We start from the raw sequence: 21,973 nt of genomic DNA on the forward strand, positions 1-21,973 counted from the left end.
CAAAATTTATATTAATAAAATTTAGATTTCAATGGTAATATATCGTTTAAAAAAATCGTAGGACATCAAATTATTAAACGTTTGGCCTTCATCGACTTTAGAGGATCCGACCCATATAGGGCTATATTAGATTAAGCCTTAAACTAGCCCTCAAAACTTAACCATAATCTAAATTTAACCCTAAACTGAACCCTATCTCCTAAAGTTCAGGATATCCTAAAGTAAACGCAGATTGAACGTTTTTGTGCTATTAATGTGTATTGTATACATCTGTACATCTATTTGCCCGATATTTGTTGTTTTGTCCTTTTCCTTGAGAATCCCTGCACGAATACGAATAAATAAAAGGGTTATACGTCAATGAGACAGCAACTTAACGACTTCAAAATTTAAATGGCATGTAAAGGTCAGCATGTGATCTTAAGTAATAAACAGGAGCTAATTATACAATGAGTCAAATTTAGTAGAGAAATCATACACTCCATATCAATCGTACTTTGTATATAATATAGTCAGATATTTTTTTAAATGGTCATATAACAGGATATTTTAACTGCTTAACGTTGTGGCAGAATTATTGAATTAAAAATTAGTGAGCGATGGACGGATTTGACAGAGAGAAAAAAAGATGATATATAAATACAACACCGACATAAAAATTTGAACGACAAAATAAAACAATCAACTGTTATCTGGAAAAAAAAGATAACGATCAGATATTGTTTGATGATCTAGACAGTATAAATCTGAGCATCTTACATTTATTTTGATATCAAATTGGAGTGCTTCATCCTTGAATCTTGTCTTCTTAAGGAGGAATATCAATTCACTTCTTGATTTCTTAACCTTAACTTAAATATGCAGTGTAATCAAAACTTGAATCTTATAAGTACTCTTTTTATAGATACCAAAAATAAAACTTCATTTGTGGATACTATATTGGAATTGCAGCGGATTGAGACCTTTGTAAGGGTTTTATGAGGTGCGAACATCATAATGGAGAAATTTTAAGTCACTTTTTGCTTACAGTTTTTGTCGCGGAATAAGAGACATAGGGATTGTTAAGTTTTCTGCTTAAGTTAGTTTGATAGGAACTACTTGTGATAGATCATTGATATTTAATGTAAAGTTGCTTTACTATCAGTTCATATCATGGCAGTTTGATGACTATTTCGAGGCCCTGCCCCCTAGGACATGGTCCAGTGACTTTGAATTAATTAGCAATTTTCAATGTTAAGTTTTTCTGTTTAAGTGAGTTTGATAAGAACTACTTGTGATAGATCAATGATATTTTGTATAAAGTTGCATTACTATCAGTACATATCAGTTTGGCGACTATTTTGAGGACATGGTCCAGTGACTTTGAATTAATTAGCAATTTTAAATGTTCAGTTTTTCTGCTTAAGTTATATTGATAGGAACTACTTACAATAAACAACGATATTTTCTATAAAGTTACATTACTGTCTGTACATCTCAGTGTCAGCCATTTTCAGGCCCTGCCCACTACATCATGGTCCAGTAACTGAATTAATAAGCAATGTTTCTGTCCATCAGATTGTCTTTTTCTGAATTTTATGCCGATAGGCGAGACATATCTCTGTGTCAACATATTATATTTTTGCCTCCCACCATTCCCGAATTTATTGCATCAGATTCAATGATCTACCTCTATATCAGTGTTTAATGAGTTAGGTTTTTGATTCTCCTAACTAGTTTTGCCAATTAACAAACATTTAATGTAATAAAAAATATAACAGTACATTCCGACACATAGTAACTTTAATGTTACGGTCAAGTCACTTTATTGATAGGTCAAGTCCTAAATTAAATTGATAAAAATTACTAAAGGTTATCTAATTAGTTTTTTAAAATTTTAGATTAATATTGTTTTAATAAAATTGAGAATGGAAACGGGGAATGTGTCAAAGAGACAACCACCCGACCAAAGAGCAGAAAACAGCTCAAGGCCACCAATAGGTCTTCAACACAGTCAGAAAAGCTCACACTTGGAGGCGGGCTTCAGGTGGCCCCTAAAAAATAATGTATACTAGTTCAGCGAAAATGGACGTCACACTAAACTCCGAAACACATAAATGAACCAAAATTTAAAAACACATACAAGACTACCAAAGGCTAGAGGTTCCTGACTTTGGACAGGCGCAAAATGCGGCGGGGTTAAACATGTTTGTGAGATACCAACCCTCTCCTATACCTCTAGCCAATGTGGAATAAACAAAACGTGACACAGCAATACACACAGTAATACTCAGTTTAAAAGAAGTCCGAATCCGATGTTAGAATAGGTAACAGATGAAACTAGGCATAATTACAATGATCAACATAAATTAACAAAGGACTACTAGCATTTACTTAACTTTATTTTAATATGCAATGGACACATTCTTTTTTATAAATAAATATATCTGTGTAGTAGGTATTGTAACTTATGTATTTAGTGTGTATGTATCTATAATTCTCCGTATGTATGCTCTCTCGTGTGTGCTCTTGGTTAGGAGTGTTTGTTTGTGTTTGTTGTTTGTTACATGCTACAAATGCTACAATTTGTTCTTTTACCTTTAAAATTTGTGTACGTATCTGAATTTCCCTTTTTAACAGTAAAGTAATATTTTCATCATCCCATTTCAATTTTGCTTAGTTTGTATCTTCGTTGTCCCAGATTGCTCTGATGTTGTTCGACGGCCCAAAAAAAAAACAGGCACCGAAACAGGATGTCGGAGGTCAGATCAATCTCGGATCCACAACCCCAACCAGTCCCAAACACTAGTCGTTAGACGTCATAAAAAATCGGATTTCGTTACAGAAATTCGTTGCAGTTCTAATACCAGGTTAGTTCGAGTAAGACACTTTTAGATAATTGCTCAACTACCAAGTGTTAGATATGAAGTGTTCCAATAGTTATTATAATCTATGTCCTGTTTGTTTCTAACATCGTGCATATCGACTATATAATTTTGATTCCTTAAATTTGATTTTAATTTCAATCATTTAAAAGGAACAGGATTTAAACTGATCGCTAGTGATTACATTTAAATTTGGTTAGAATTAAATACATACTCTGGTTGAGAGAATAATACATTACAGTGTCAACATCAGGTTCGATGGCCCTGTCATTTTATTTAATATATTGCTTTTAATTTCAATACCTTTTTCTAATTTTCCGGTGTAAAATTGTTTTAAACATTACTTTTTTAATACATATTTCACACATTAGATGATTTTATAAGTACAAAGATGACAAATGGAAAATATTGATCCGGTACTATTAAGTTCTACTTAATTGCTTAGTGTGCGATATAGACATTTGGATTACTGGATTAAAGAGGCTTCTGAAAATGATACTAAATTAACAGTTTCCTCCTCTTCTGATCAGAAAATGACATCTTATGTACGTAATAAAATTAAATTAAGAAAATTAGATCCCTCTTTGTTACCTTGTAATAAAGAATGCTTCAGATAATGATATTATATTTTGATAACAAATATTGTACTCTTTTTATAGAACAAATGGGACCTTGACTATCGATAAAATATTTTCGGTTTGATCACGAATACTGTTAATCAAAAGTGCGTTTATTTGCACATTTTAATAAATTGCAAAATAAGCAGGCATTTGTTTAAAAAAAAATTGCTTACTTATTTTATTATTTAGGGAACACAAATAATCTGGCATGTTCTCTTGCATATGATACAGATCTTGTGAAAAATAAAACATTCCGTACGAAAATAGCGCTTCGAAATTACAAGTTAGTATCATATATACTGCTTTATCTGAGTAATCTGCTTATAACAGTTGGACTTCTGTGAATTTTTATACTCCTCCTAGCATGAATTGCGGGGCTTTATAGTGATGCATAGGTTTGTCTGTCCGTGCATTCGTTCGTTTGTCAGTCACAGTTTTGGTTTCCGGATGCTAATTAAAGCACCGCTTATAAGTGTAAACTTAAAGAAACACACCTATAAAATTGAGAATTGAAATGGGGAATGTGTCAAAGAGACAACAACCCGACCATAGAACAGACAACAGCAGAAGGTCACCAACAGGTCTTCAATGCAGCGAGAAATTCCCGCACCCGGAGGCGTCCTTCAGTTTTGCAATGAAACGAAAGAGACATTAGAGCATCTTTTTTAGGGAATGTTACATTGTCAAAATTTTTTTGGCTTCAAATAAATGATATATTAAAACCAGATTGTAAATATGAGATTTGATATCCAAACAAAACATCCTCTTGGGATCAGATATTATAGATATCTCTGGAATTTTTTTTATTGTGCTCATGAAGTACTATATTTATTCTTGTAGATTGAGCTCACTGTTACCTTGTGTTAAGATAGCACTTAAGAAGTTAAAAAAATATTACATTATTGAAAAATTATCTTCCACCTTTCACAGTTCTAACTGCAATAGGTGAGAAAATAGAAAAAAAATGGGAACCATTTAAACAATTTATTTTGTGATACAAGAAAGATAACTCATACAAAACTGTAAAATAAATGTGTAACACAACTGGATGTACAGTATCACAAATGGACAGTGGTTAGTGTGCATCCTATAGATATATATGTATGTAAGACTTAAATATGTGTAGCTATGGTATGATAGTTTGAGTTTAGATAACTTTTGATAGGATTTCCAGTCTTTGATTGAAATATATACTCATGTTAAAAATAATGTATATTTTCTACATCTGTAGAGGAAATAACAACAAAATATGTCACTATATGTTTTAATGAGTACATGTATGTTGCGTCAATAATAATCTATTCTATTAATACCAATTTAATCATATATGAATATAAGTTAATGTTGTTGTTTTTTTGTTTTTTTTTTGTTGTTTTGTTTTGGTGTTAATATAATATAAGTGCTGACACTGACAGGTCATAATTATAAAACATGTATTTTATCTTTCTTCAATAGAAAAAAATGCATATTATTAATGTATGAGATGAAGAAATACAAAATAAAGAATCATAAAATTGAAAGCACCGCTTCATCAAATGTTTTGAAATTCGAACACAATGTCAGGGTTGATAAAAAAAAAAGCAAATTAATAAGGATAATATTCAGAATGACTTACAACATGTCTGCACATCGAAGCTGTTATAAGAACTGGTCTAAAGGCTAATAACAAAATTAAAGAGAAAAAATCAGAAAATAAAACATAAAGAATGATATAGGTGTATCACAATTTGTTTACCATAATCAAAAATATTGACAATGATATTATTAACAATACAAATACATGATCGTGATATTAAATATTATTGCACGCTAACTTTTGCCCACGTTATGTATGAAATACTCTATTGCTATAGAATAATATAGGGTACACTGTCCCATGTTAGGGAAGGGTTTGGCGCCAGCAAACATGTTTAACACCGCCATGCACATTCTGTATGTGATTGTCCCAAGTCAGGAGCCTGTAGTTCAGTGGTTGTCGTTTTTTGCTGTACATCATATTTGTTCTTCGTTCATTGTTTTGTTCATAAATCAGATCGTTAGTTTTCTCGTTTGAATTGTTAGAAAACGTTGTGATAGTTATTCGGTCGTATGAATGAAGTCGCGTGCATTCCATTGATAAATTGGTGCGGATAAACATGGAAGAGTGATGTTGCTGCACTGGTACGTAACGTCTTTGCCTAAGTATCAGGTCTTGTCCATGATAAAGACAAATATTAGGCAGTAAGATCAAAGGGAAAATATACAAATTGCCGATAACACAGAATACTACATACTTTTAAACGTTTCGTTAAATTCTGTAAATCCCGTGGGAAATATTATATGTTGCTATACAATAATATACAATTACTGTCTTTTGATGAGGTAAATATGTGGTTTTATTGACTATTGAAAAACTGATATTCACTGAAGCCAGCCGGGCCGAAGTGAATATCAGTTTTTCAAAAGTCAATTAAACCACATATTTACCGAAACAAAAGACAGTAATTGTTTTATTCCATATTCCGAGAGAGTACCAAGAGAAATGTATATAATGACAATTATTTACCAAAACCATCAAACGATATTAACATAACGTAAAAGCACGCGACGTTTTGCGCGTTGAATATACTTTTTCCGCAGGTGAATATGCTTATAACGTAAAAGCACGCGACGTTTTGCGCGTTGAAAATACTTTTTCCGCAGGTGAATATGCTTATTTATTCAAATCCAATTCATATAGAAAAGCCTTCTAAGGTTCTATCAATATGGAATAACACAAATTATTGTACATAGCAACTTTGCCAATCAAAACAAAACAAAAGTGTTAGGATTTGTGTCCTAAACTAAATGGCAAATTATGAGATTTATTCTAAGTAAAGATTTATTTGATAAACCCATATATATAGTATATTTGATATTAGATATGTCCCAGGCTAAGTTGGTCTTAAGACATATCTTTGACCTACGACACTTTCGATAAACAGACATTAGCTATTGGCCAAGCTGTATTTTGAAGTTTTTGACAATTACTGTTCAAGAGTTTATCCGTATAGTTATGACATTTACCGTTCAAGAGTTCTCCAGGTGATCATTGAAGTATGCTTTGACAAAAAAAAGTTAAATTCGTCATCAGCCATAAAATATAGGAAAAGGTCGATTTTTTCGCTATTGGCACGTCAATTCATGATCTCTGAAAGTTGGAATATTTTGGCGGGTGTCTGGGTGATAATTAAGTAACACTGCACAAAATAGTCAATCAAAAAATATGTTACAGTTCAAGTTCTATTCTGACGGTTTTTGTACTCAAGTTACGTTCAAGATGTATTGAAATATTAATAATGATCATGACCAGCAAACGGAAACCGATAAATATTCTATAAACACATTCTATTACTGGCTATTGGCACTGTAGATGCAATAAGTAGCACAGATAAAAATCTGCTGTACATTGTGGTAAAATCCGTTGTATTGCAATGGAAATCGAAACTGGAGATAAAAAGCTGATGAACACGACAGCAAAAACAATTGTTTTGAATGGCAATCGGTAACACCATAGATGTATAAACCAACATCTATGGTAACACAGATCATATTGTATATTGTAGTGAAAGCCGTTTATATAAAAACAAATACAAATATTTCTAATTATCGAGTCCACAGAGAATCACCAAAAAACGAAAATGATTTTTTTTAAATACAGACTTTTACATTCAAACACACTATCAGTAGCAGGAAGAGACAGCCAGTTGTATAAAGAGGAATAACTCTAGTTTTATTCACGTGTAAAATAATGAATGTATTTCTGTATACATATACATCTAAACATATCACAACTTTACGACAGATATGCAAAATTATATATATGCTAACCATAGCCATAAATCTTTAAATAAATAAAAGTAATAATGTTTTGATCAAATTTTCCTCTCCTTTCAAAGTTCTTTGAATTAAGAGAAATAGATAATTGCAGAGACATATATTTCAGTCTACTATACATGTCTCTGACAATAGGGTGTGTAATGAGGGTAGTAATGCCCTTTACCGTCAGGCGTCAAACGGTCATTTTAGGCTACCGTTAGTGCCAAATAATTGGTTAAAAATTTACCGTGATTCGTCAAAATACCCTTATCGTGATGATTCGTCAGAGGTCTCAAATAATTATCGTTACCGTTATTTTTGGAAAAAATTTAACGTGATTCATCAAAATCAGTCGTTTTTTTATCGTCTAAAAGAAAGTGTACATTTTATCGTCATGCACCAAAAATTACCGTTAACGTCATTTGGCAAGAATTTTTACCGTTAATCGTCATGAGGGTACCACCATTACGACCCTCTGTAATTATAAGCTGTTGAAGAAAAATGTCATGTGTTGACAACCAATTACTTGGATAATGAAAATCGAGTTGATTTTAGTACTATAAGTTGTTTTAATTCGTTTATTTGGGACTACATATTTGTTCTCAAGTTTTAAAGTTGAAACGTAAATAATTATGGTACGTTGTGACATGCAATTATCAAAGTTAAATTTTGGTTTTATGCTTATTTCTTTATAGTACTAATAAGACTTCGTATTGAAGAGTTTGGTCTGCATTTGCACATTTCATTACGTCTCGAGTCAAGATTTAGATGTGATTTCTAATTTATTTTCAAGACAGAGTTATAAAAAAGCCATGAAACCATGGATGTGGAAACTTGAGGTTTTTAAGGTACATATTACATAGTTTGTGCGATGTCGGAGGACTGAGAAAAGATTTATTTCACCTTGAAAAATTTACTTCTTACATAAGCTTAAGTTATTAACCACTTTAAATACGATGTAAAGTATATACTATATTGTATGACCTGTACATATATGCTAACAAGCCTCATTTTACTTGATTTTGTAATGTGATAAGGTTAGCCACGAAACTTCTGTAAATGAATTTATATTTTACATGTTACTTAACGACCTCATTTTGTAAATTAAGAAATGTTTGTGATGTTTATATTATTGTAAAAATAGAGACCCCATACATGAAGGTTTTAGTACCCGTGGTAACCCCAAAACATCTGAAAACTGGTTAAAACTGAGAAAAAACCAATAGCTGACAAATCTAATTTTCATGATTTTCAATACAGCTTATAAATACTGATAATACATGTAATAAAGACTATAATTTTGATAAATATATGTCACTTTTACTCAGTTATCATGATTGCAGTAAAATTTTAATTTATGAGTATGATTATTTTGTCTTGTATGCAATTTTAAATATGCAAAAAGTAGACAACTCTATCAAAATAGTAATGTCTGCTATATTGTTATATAAGTAACTTGCATACAAGACACCTTTTCTGGTTGCAGACCCCATTATAGGCTATATAGCTGCAGAACCATAGCTCTTGTGGTCCTTATGATATAGTTCGCAAATTGTCAAAAAATGTCATGAGGACAATAAGAGCAACAGTTCCGCAGCTGGCCTCAGTATAGCCATAGAAAAGAAAAAAATTACAAAACCTCAGAGTTTTGGCTGGATAAGCCTTAGATTGACTGTAATACTGCAAACTTTTTTTTTAAAAGCTATATTTTGAGTTAATTATGGTCGTCAATTTGTGATAATTGCGCCACATCACCTGGTTTGTATTCATCTAACATGTTCTGTCTTATTACTCTTTTGCAGGTGACTTCATACTTTGCATTCCCTATTGTGATGTTTTTGATATACCACAAATCAGAGAAACTAATCCAATATTATAAAGGCCCAGATTATGTAAGTTCATATGTATACATTCTTTGTAAGCCATCCTTCCTAATTTCTTAAATCTTGATTGTAAGAAGTCGTCTGTGTAAACTAGAATTTTTACATCTTAAATTGCAACATTTCATTGTATATCTATCAGCCAGTTTTTCTCACCTACAGGTAAATTAATTGGCAAAGTTTTTTTGGTCAGGTTTGTAAAGGGTGTAGTTTCTCATAAGGTATAGTGAGATCTAGTTTGATATTAAGATAAAGATGCAAAAGTTGTTTGAAATTAGAAATTTATCGTTGTGAATAGTGCATTAACTGGCGGTTTTAGTTCATTTTAACACCTATGTCTTTGCAAGCAAATTGGATTTATTGATTTCTGTTTGCTGCAAGCAAATAGAAGGTTTTATTTTGTCTAAACAAAGAAAAGTATTTGCAAGCAGTAGTTAAAATGTTGAACTACATGAACTATGTTTGATTGTTGGAAAAAGGCAAGTAATTCATTAATGTATGTATGTATTTGATATAGAGCTTATATTTATGTACTATGTAGGTAGTTAAAACTATAAATGACTTTTCTGTTTTCAGCAACACCATCCTTTAGATGATCCTAATGATGAAGGAGGAGTAAGTACTTTGGAAACAAACCTCTTAATTCTGAAATATGTATATTGCTGGTGAACAGGGATTCTGAAAAAAAGTAACCCCCCTCTCTTAGAAAAAGGAGGACAAAAAATGATAAATTTAAGTAAAATACAAAACTAAAAAACAAACAAACAAAACAAAAATTGTTGAACAGTCTTATATGTGAAATATGCAATAAGATGACATCTCAATGCTTAAGCTCAAACTATTAATTTGCCACACCATGTACATCAGGTACATGCAAAGCATTACAACATCTAAAATCAAGATTACACTTTTTTACTACCATTGAATGAGTAACAATAGTAATTACTAGCCAATCAAATCATTGCAATAAGAGGATGTCCGAAAAACATGTTTGATCAGTTTGTTTCCTTATTCACAATTGCTAATGCACAAATTTAATTTATATAATGTTTCATTGTTGTAATAAATTGTGCCACTCCTTTAAAATTTATGCTTTTATCTTTTCAGAAATTAATTGAAAAATATTTGAAAGGAAGGTCAAGAGGGAAAGGTCCAAAAACTATTCAGTCAACTGATTTAGAGGAAGAAGAATTAAGAAGGCTAGAATCAAAATAGTTATATAAAAAAAATAAGATGTACATACCGAGTTAGTTTGATGAGGTGTGATAAAAATCTCATCAGGAATGAACATGAACGAGGTGTGAATGACTGTTATACAAGAAATCATGTGTACATTGTATGTTATGAATGAAAAATGAAAGAGTTGAGTTTTGTTCTTTTATTAAAAAACGTAAATAAATCTTATGATTATAATGTTTATTTATTTAATGTTCATTTTTACTACTAGTATTACTTAATTTAAATTTACTAACTTTTCTTTGACTGTATTATAGTATTATTTGTTTTTGTTCTCCCACAAAATTTGCGTCATTTTTGTCAACATTTTCAGAAATCTCTGTAATCACCGTTGGACATATCCACACTAAATAGCAACCTCAACCATCTATAGTGTGTTCAAATTTAAAACCAAGTACATTTGTATTGCCATTGCTAAATATAGAAACATGGGAATTTTTGTTGTCCAAAAAATCTTATCACATGTATATCAATAGCTGATCTAATTTTATTAATTATCTAAAATGGTTCCCTACATATTGCCAGTGAGTGTGCAAATTGTCCAATATGGCCAACACTGTGGAATTGATATTTATATACTATACTTTTTGAAATAATGCAGTATTTTAAAAAGGCTTCTAGATAATAAAACCTAAAGCACTTTCTAGGGACTATTGATGATGTGAACAACAGCCATTAAACACAGCTGTTTTCAACACCTATTGCTTAGAATTTTGGTCACTATAAGCACCTCGATTCAAGGTAAAGATTCAGGCTCCTTGGCGGCTCTAACTTTTATTTAACCACTTTTTTAAGAAAAAATAGCTAGGCTTTGAGGTTGTAGAATAAAAATAGATTATGAAATTTTCCACAGCCGACTACCATTTAAAATTGTGGTGATGGTGAACTGACTTATTATCCAAGTCATTTTCAGTAACAGAAAAAAATTATAGCTATAAAGAGGAACAAACATATATACCATCTTTTAAAACTTAATTATAAGTACCGTATGAAAATTTGACAATCTTAATAATAATAAGATGTGGTATGAATGCCAAGGAGACAACTATCCACCAGAGTCCAAATGACCAAGATGTAAGCAACTGTAGGTCACTTTACTCTCTTCAACAATGAACAAAACTCATTCCTTATAGTACGCTCTAAAAGACCCAGACATGACAATATTTCAAACAATTCAAATGAGAAAACTGTTTGAAGTTAACCATAGTGTCTGAGTAAACTAGAAAGTTAGTAAAGAAACTTGTGAAGATCTATTCAGCCTACCAGTATCACCTTAAGGGTAGGGGTTTAAAATTGACTCTGGGTCATTTTGAAAAATGGCTAGATGCTCTGAGTGTATAGGAATGTAAAACATGTGTTATTGATTTGTTGTTGGCATGTGGTTTATCTACTGGTAAAGTGGCCAGGTATTATTCAACAATAAAACTGAAAAGATCAAATGTATAGGAATTAGTGTTGACCTCAGTCAAATAGTACAGTTTTTTTTACTGCCAGTAAACCTGAAGAGGGTGACCATAATATAAAATGTGTCATTAAGTAGTCTTGATCTTGCTAATTGCTAGAAAGTTTTGTCATGCATTATTTAGTATTGTACATTGACAGCCTTGTTGTAACCTGAAAACTATTGGCCTATCTTGTTTACCATATTAAAAAAATAACATTGTCACCAGACAAAGTCCATGTAGTAAAATACTGTTGTTGAGAGTAGTGAAATAAAGAAAAATTTTTAGCAAGTCAAAAAATGATTCATTTTCCCCTGCTGCACACAAAGCAGGGAACATAATCCCATAGTAAATGTCTTTGCCATTCAGTCCAAATCACAACAATTCTCAGAGACCTTTTGACAGATTAGCTTTCATTCTTAGTAGAATAACTTGTCATATTATTCTCACGACTATACTGTACTGCCATTTCGATTTGACAATTTTTATTGGGAGTTTTTTTTATTATGTTAAATAATAAGGCATGGTGAATGCAACTCCTCTGACAATGTTTGCCAGAAAGATTTCATACATGGTAGAATTATTTATCATCTTTCATAGTTGACCATACTGTACTGTCATTAATATCTGACCATCTAATTTTATGTAATAATATAAAGGATCAAACGTTTTAGAATTTGAATAATAAAATTGAGAATGGAAATGGGGAATGTGTCAAAGAGACAACAACCTGACCATAGAACAGACAACAGCAGAAGGTCACCAACAGGTCTTCAGTGCAGTGAGAAATTCCCGCACCCGGAGGCGTCCTTCAGCTGGCCCCTAAACAAATATATATACTAGTTCAGTGATAATGAACGCCATACTAAACTCCAAATTGTACACAAGAAACTAAAATTAAAAATAATACAAGACTAACAAAGGCTAGAGTCTCCTGACTTGGGACAGGCGCAAAAATGCGGTGGGGTTAAACATGTTTATGAGATCTCAACCCTCCCCCTATACCTCTAGCCAATGTAGAAAAGTAAACGCATAACAATACGCACATTAAAATTCAGTTCAAGAGAAGTCCGAGTCTGATGTCAGAAGATGTAACCAAAGAAAATAAACAAAATGACAATAATACATAAATAACAACAGACTACTAGCAGTTAACTGACATGCCAGCTCCAGACTTCAATTAAACTGATTGAAAGATTATGTCTTCATCATATGAATATCAGGCACAATCCTTCCCGTTAGGGGTTTAGTATCATACCATCATAACATATATGAGAAGAACATAACCCGTGTCATGCCAACAACTGGTTTTTAAATAAATGTGTTTAGTGCCGATGCAAAGACCCTATAAGTGAATCAATATTAACGCCAAAATATGCAATCTTTAATGACCTGACAACAGTATCGTAACTATATCCTTTCTTAATAAGTCTATTTATAGGTTTTGTTAGCTTCAGAGGTGAATACTGACATTTTTGTGCTTTATAAAGAATATTTCCATAAAAAATTGGATGTGAAATACCTGAAAGTATAAGAAGTCTGCATGTTGAGCTATATTTACGAATGATGTCCTTATACCGATGATAAAATTTAGTAAATGTTTTGACTAGTTTGTGATATCGAAAACCCTGGTGTAATAATTTTTCAGTAATACATAAATTTCTCTCGTTAAAATCTAAAACATTGTTACATACACTAGCGAATCGTAGAAGTTGAGATATATAAACACCGTAAGATGGTGACAAGGGAACGTCACCATCTAAAAATGGATAATTAACGATAGGAAATGAAAAATCATCTCTTTTATCATATATTTTAGTATTAAGCTTTCTGTTAATGATATAGATATCAAGATCGAGGAAAGGGCAGTGGTCATTGTTAGTATTAGCTTTATTTAAAGTAAGTTCAACAGGATAAATTTCTTTAGTATACATACTGAAGTCGTCATTATTGAGAGCCAAAATATCATCCAAATATCTAAAAGTATTATTAAATTTGTGTATCAGATGTTGTTTCGATGGGTCTTTGCTGATTTTTGTCATAAATTGTAACTCATAGCAATACAAAAAAAGGTCCGCAATAAGTGGTGCACAGTTAGTCCCCATTGGAATTCCGATAACCTGACAATATACGGATTCTCCAAAGCGAACAAAAATGTTATCTAGTAAAAATTCAAGGGCTGAATAAGTCTTGATTTCAGATTTTGAATAAATAGCTGTCTTTCTTTCTTTTGGTTGCAAATAGAAATGAAAGTTGTCAGATCCAAAATGCAACCAAAATAGAACAAAGTTTATATGTGACCCAATCATTGGAAATACAGAATAAGTGTTTCTTTGTAATCATGTCACAGATGAGATTTATGATACTGTTTTAAATGACAGCCTGTATTAATGCTATGATCAAAAGGAAGATCTTTGTAAAATTTGTGATTTCAGTGTCAATTTGTAATTCTACATTGCTGCCACCTTTTATGTTTCTCAAAAAAAATGATGTGCCCATGGTCATCTAAAGTTTTCAATGGTATTGGTATCTCAAAATAATTTGTCAGGCAAGTAATGACAATATCTGTTATTTCTTTTCCCTTTCGAGCATATTTGCTGATATTACCCTACATCTGTATTCTTAAATGCACATGTTGCATAAAAACCTGGTTAAAAATTCCCTTCAAATCAATAAGGGTATCTTGAACTTAGAGGGGGTATGAACTTTTGCTATGTGCTAAGGCCTCATGGTGATCTTTGCCTCCATTTTGTCAAGGGCATGTAGGAATTTTGTGTTGTGAATAAATACATTGTATCTTTTTTTAATTACCAGTTAACTTAGGTTGGATTATTTCTTTAGTACTTTCACATAGGTGATTTACAACTTACTTGATGGTTCTCGTTTCATCACTAGGGACTCTATATTGATTTGTTCTGTTAGTGGCTGTCTCACTGATGTAGAAACAATGTTTTTCCCCCACTATAAAAAATGAGATGATTTGGTTGGATTGGCAATGAGACAACTATCCATCAGAGACAAAAGGATGTAGATGTAAGCAACTTTAGGTCATCATGCAGCCTTCAACAATGAGCAAAACCCATATTGAATGGTAAGCTTTAAAAGGCCCCAGCATGATAAAAACACTTTTGAGGCAGACAGCAACTATCGTCAACCACTGAAATACAGGCTTACTACTTCAGACTGGCATATAAGGAACGTGGAAGGGATACATATGTTTGTAAGCACTCAACCCTCCCTTACCTTGGACAAAGATGTAACAGCACACCAAAAGAAAAAAAACTATATTCAAGTCAGATAGAATTAAAAAGTCTTGATTCATCAGATTGACACCAAACAAAAAACACTTAACAACAATAAAATGCTCCGCTGGGTGCAGCTTGATTCGACCGCAGAGGTCGAACCCTGAACAGTTAGGGCAAGTATGGACACAACATTCAAGCTTGATACAGCTCTGAATTTGGATTGTGATTAAATATTTGACACAGCATACAGTGGTGTCAGTTAGTTTTAATGAAGCAGGTTGAATTTCTAAAGTAGCCGGCTATTAAATGCGGACGGCGCAGACGTTCGAGACGAGGAGCTTGCTCGTCGTGCCTACAGCTAGGGGTCTGGGGCCCGCTGAAGGGCCCCTGAATTTTTTTTTAAATTTGGTGCATTTTGGGGGTCTCCTGGACCCTTATTCAGACCACTGAAAAGATCATTTTTTAATGAAGTTAATGTAAATGATTAATTAAAATTAGTAGCATGGTGGTTGAATTTTCTGTAAATTTGATCAGATTGATATTCACATTTGATCCAGACTTAGAACTGCTGTTATGTTGGCAACTTGCATAACCAATATACATTTCTGTGCATTTTTCCAGCAGTTTGACTGCTAGTGAATATGGTTGAACTGAAAGATTCCAAAGATTAGTTTGAAATATCACTTGAATTATTTAGTTTTAAATGAAAATTGTAATTTTGACATTGATAACATTATATATGTTTAAATTATTATAATAAATTGCTTCGCTGAACGAAGCTAAATACGACCGCAGATGTCCAACCCTGAAAAGTTGGGGCCAAAATGGACACAATATTCACGCTTGATACAGGTCTGAATTTGGATTGTAACTAAATTTTTGACACATAATAGGTTTCTGACACAGAATAACTGTAGTCAAAGAACTTCAAATTGGTTATATGATTTGAATTTATATTCAATTTTTTGCTTTTGTGCAATACACTATGCTGTTGCGAATTGACCCCCACCCACCAAATAAAAAAAAAATTTTTACCCCGGTTTTCTGCTTTTGTGCAATACACTATGCTGTTGAATATTAACTCCCAAAAAAAAATATTTGAAGAAATTTTCTTTTATTTAGTTTTAAATGAAAATTGTAATTTTGACATTGAGAACATTATATATGTTTTAATTATTATAATAAATTGCTCTGCTGAGCGAAGCTGGATACGACCGCAGATGTCCAACCCTGAAAAGTTGGGGCCAAAATGGACACAACCACTATCGACAACCACTGAAATACAGGCTTATTACTTCAGACTGGCATATAAGGAACGTGGAAGGGATACATATGTTTGTAAGCACTCAACCCTCCCCTTACCTTGGACAATGATGTAACAGCACACCAAAAGAAAAAAAACTATATTCAAGTCAGATAGAATTAAAAAGTCTTGATTCATCAGATTGACACCAAACAAAAAACACTTAACAATAAAATGCTCCACTGGACACAGCTTGATATGACCACAGAGGTCGAACCCTGAACAATTAGGGCAAGTATGGACAATTCTGAAATCTGAAATGAGAAAAATTGTCCCCCCACCTTTTCCCTTATTCCCCCAAAAAAATCTTTCCCTCAAGATATGGTCAGTATCTCAATTCAAATTTCTAATGGAGTTTGCAACCATAATTACCCATTTAAATACATCATAAAAGTTTTAAAATATAAAATGACAAACATAGTCATGGCTAAAATTAATAAAAATTAATATTAATTAATAGTAACTGCTAAAAATAAATTGACAGCTAATCACCTCAAGACAATCATCATTTCTTAATACATAATTTACAAGCAGTGTAAGGGAGATAATCAAACAGTGTTCTTTTAATTGATTTGGATTACCTCCCTTACACTGCTTTTAAATTTTCTCAATTGTCCTTTAACCAGAAAAACCCTTGTTTTTTTTTCCCTTTTTTTGCCCCTAATTACTAATTGGTTTGAGCCATAACCCCCCAAAGTCAATCCTAACCATCCCTTTGTAGTATGGAAACTTGTGGTATAATTTCAGAGAGATTCATACACTTTAACACAAGTTGTTGTCTGGAAACTACAAAAATGCTTATTTGGGCCCCTTTTTGGCCCCTAATTCCTAAACAGTTGGGACCATAACCCTCAAAATCAATCCAAACCTTCCTTTAGTGGTTATAAACCTTGTGTTAAAATTTTATTGATTTCTATTTACTTATACTAAAGTTATTATCCAGAAACTTCGGACGACGCTGAAGACAACGACAACGTGATACTAATATAAGACCAAAATTTTTTAAATTTTTGCGGTCATATAAAAAGTGGCAACAGTATCCAAGAAAATGCTAATAGCTCCCTACAATATGCAGTAATAATAAAAATAAAAAGTTTTCAAAAATAAACATTTATTATCAATGGTAACAAGATTTTAGAAGATAACATAGTTTGTAGACATTTAAGATTAAAAAGAATCTTTTTGTAGAAACTACCCGGTAAAATGTCAATATAAATCAATTAAAATCAGGTTGAAGATCAATTGCTTTATACCAATCCACATTTTCCCCCTTTTTTCATGAATAAAATAAAAAGGGTTTTCAGTACAGATTATCTCTTTGTAAAAATGTAAATACGAAGGAGACATACATATCTTAGTCATAAATCATCTTTTTGCTTAAGGGACCTCGGTGGCCGAGTGGTCTAAGTAGTTACTACTGTAATCACTAGCCAGTCAACACTGAGGTTGTGAGTTCGAACCTCGCTCGTGCGGGTGCACTCGACTCCAATCTTAATTGACTAGGATTGTCAGTTTTCCTATCGAAGGTCGGTGGTTTTCTCTGGGTACTCCGGCTTCCTCCACCAAAAAAAACTGGCCGCCACGAAATAGCCCAAAAGCGGTGCTTAAAAGTGGCGTTAAACACCAAAAATCAAATCAAAATCAAATCTTTTTGCTTAAAAAATTCTTTTCTAAATACCATAAACTTTAAACTACAAATTGTAAGTAAACACATATTTTGAAACCAAGCAAGCAAAATATTCATTCATAAATGCATCTGATATAACAATAAATTGCTTCGCTGAGCGCAGCTGTATATGACCGCAGAGGTCCAACCCTGAACAGTTGGGGCAAAAATGGACACAATATTCGTGCTTGATACAGGTCTGAATTTGGATTGTAATTAAATATTTTACCAATATTCGATCGCAAAATTTTTTGCGGTCGTATAAAAAGGTATTACTGTGATTAGACAGAATGGCATCTTAATTTTAATATCAGGTCTTGGGTCTCTGAGTTTTGATATTGGCTATTGTGTGAAAAGTTGGAACAATCTAATGAGAAATACCAAATTTACTTTTCTTAGACGCTCTGATATTAATGTGCAATGTTAAATGTGTAAAACATAATACTGTAAATTCAGAAATAAGTGTGAGGTTTTTAGTAATGCGAATAATGTGACAATTTCTGAATTTACAGTATTCTCTTCTCTATTTTAACATATTCTTTAGCAATTTTTGTAGATACTTGATTATGAAATATTAAAAACTGTAAAAACTTGAATATTAAAAACTCATAAAAAACAACTCCAAGATGCATTCTCATTATCACTATGCATCTATTATACATATACTTCAAATACTAATCAGCAGTAGTTTTAAAAAATAAAAAAATTACCTTTTGCATAGTTAAAATTCATCAATTCAATGACTTGAAATAATATATTAAAAGTGTTATGATCTGGGTTCACATTCTCAACATAGCTGTATTTACCCTGACTCCATGAGTCTTGGGGCCAATACAGGTTACCTCAAATCTATACTAGTGCCAATACAAGCACAGCCAGCAAATAACACAATAATCTTTTTAAACAAAGACAATTAAAGGTATACCTATTCATTCCGTAATATAAACCCTTTCATTAGGTATTGTAAGATCAAAATTGCTCAAAATACACTCAACAATAAAATGCATCGCTGGGCGCAGCTTGATACGACCGCAGAGGTCAAACCCTGAACAGTTGGGGCAAGTATGGACACAACATTCAAGCTTGATACAGCTCTGAATTTGGATTGTGATTAAATATTTGACACAGCATAGGTTTCTGACACAGAATGAATGTGGTCTAAGAACTTAAAAAATTTTAATTTACCTATTATGGTCCAATATCCAAAATCTAAATACATACACGGTTAGATTCAGCATATCAAAGAACCCTAAGAATTCAATTTTTGTTAAAATCAAACTAAGTTTAATTTTGGACCATTTGGACCTTAATGTAGACCAATTTGAAAACAGGACCAAAAATTAAGTATCTAAATACACGGTTGGATTCAGCATATCAAAGAACCCCAATATTTCAATTTTTGATGAAATCAAACCATATCATTATTATTTGCTTTTATATATAAATCAAAAATAACCAACTTAAAATGGAAAATTTTAAAGAAAAAAAGGAAACCCCCCCCAATTTTTTGAACCCCCTTATGATTCATCACCCCCAAACTCAATCCCAGCCTTCCCTTTGTGGTACGGTACCTTACAGTACAATTTCAGAGAGATCCATACACTTGAACACAAGTAATTGTCTGGAAACTAAAAATGCTTGTTTTTTGGCCCCAAATTCCTAAACGTTTAGGGCAATTACCCCCAAACTCAAACCCAGCTTTCCCTTTCTGATATGGAACCTTGTAGTACAATTTCATAAAGATCCATACACTTACACACAAGTTATTGTCCTGAAACTAGAAAAATGCTTGTTTTTTTGCCCCTTTTTTGCCCCTAATTCCTAAAATTTTAAAGCAATTACCCCTAAAATCAATCCCAGCCTTCCCTTTGTGGTATGGTACCTTGCAGTACAATTTCAGAGAGATCCATACACTTGAACACAAGTTATTGTCTGGAAACTAGAAAATGCTTATTTTTGGCCCCTTATTCCTAAACGTTTTGGGCAATTACCCCCAAACTCAATTCCAGCTTTACCTTTGTGATATGGAACATTGTAGTACAATTTCAGAAAGATCTATACACTTGCACACAATTTATTGTCATGAAACTAGAAAAATACTTGTTTTTTGCCCCTTTTTTGGCCCCTAATTCCTAAAATTTTGAGGCAATTACCCCCAAAACCAATCCCAGCATTCCCTTTAATTTGTGATATGGAACCTTGTGGTACAATGTCAGAGAGATCCATACACTAACAAACAAGTTATTGTCTGGAAGTTACAAAAATTCTTATTTTTGGTCCCTTATTACTTAACTGTTGGTACCATAACCCCCAAAATCAATCCCAACCTTCCTTTTGTAGTATTGAACCTTATGGTAAAATTCCATAGAGATCCATTCACTTAAACTAAAGTTATTGTGCGAAAACCAATGTGTCTTGGGACGATGACGCCAACGTCATACCAATATATGACCACAAAACTTTTTTGCGGTCATATAAAAAGGCTAGAAAATCAAAGAAATATATTCAATGGAACTTTGCATAAATAATCTGGAAAATTTAATAGCTTAAATTAACATGCCACAGCATAATGCCTGCTTCCATCATACAAATGGATTCAGAAACAAATGCCAGATCTTAAAAAGTTAATTTCCAACCAAGGGTCCGGAAACGGTCATATTTGCCAGTCTTGTCCTAAACAAGTAATTGGGATTTAGGACAAATTTTATTTTTTAACAGAAATAATTTCGGTCATTTCGTTGAGATCGAGTTTCTAAATGGCCATTTTGAACTTGTTTTTGTTTTGTTAACCCTTTCCTGTAATAAAACTGCCACTCCAGTACATATATTGGCTAATGATCGGTAATCTCTTTACCTGTGTTTTTAATTCACACCTGGCTATTGATCACAAGCTCAGAACTAATATAATAAAGAAATTAAAATTCCATAACAACTGTCTTCATGGTTTAATTACTTTTCAGCTAAGAAAATTGTCAATTCTGATTTAAAATTAAATTAAAACTTGATTTAATTTAGGTAGAAAAAAGTATTTTTTCACTACTAACACACATGCTTTGTTTACTATGTAATATGCATGCTTGAAATTCTCTTCCGCAGATTGGACACTAAATCGTAAATTCAAAATGATTTCATTCTAAATAAAGCAAGTGCAACTATTATCATTAATATTCAAACACTATCAAAGGTAAAAAATTAAAAAGCCGATGATTTCCTGTGAATTTGATAAACAAAACTAATCCCGGAAATGAGTTTGGAATTGCTCGTTTTAGTATTGTCGCAAAACATCCGGTTTTAATTTTGTCTTCAAAATCGGAAAAAAAAAAACGTTAGCGATGTCTGAGAAAGTTATCGTTTTGAGTCATTTTTAAACTGTTGCCTTCCCTTAATTGCTCTTGAACGAAAATGGCAGGAAAATTCATGAAGTAAATGCGATGCAACATTTAAACAAGTTCGTTGATGCTACGAGTATGAGCATACTCAGTAATGTGATTTTGACAATGTTTTTTTGAAAAAGGGCACCAACTTTTAAGTTATCTCAAAATGACCGAAATTATCTGAAAAAATTTCCGGATCCTTGTTTCCAACTATACATGTCATAAAAAATAACACCAAAACATCTTTATACTACAAAAAGAATAAGATCACTATACATAAATGTTTATTGTTATAAATGGTAAACACTATTGATTTCTGCATAAACTTCTGCTGTGCCATTTTGGCTACTTTGGAATACGTTTTGACAAGTTTAATTCAGACCATGTCTATCTGCCTTCAGATTCTTTTTATATTACAAATATAGTAAAAGAGTATCATGAAAATAATTTTCCGTAGATATCAAGACTAAAATTATTTTCATGATCAATTGCCAATTACTGTACAC

Source organism: Mytilus californianus, unplaced genomic scaffold (assembly GCF_021869535.1).
Source record: "Mytilus californianus isolate M0D057914Y unplaced genomic scaffold, xbMytCali1.0.p SCAF_1, whole genome shotgun sequence".
In the NCBI taxonomy this organism is placed as follows: Eukaryota; Metazoa; Mollusca; class Bivalvia; order Mytilida; family Mytilidae; genus Mytilus; species Mytilus californianus.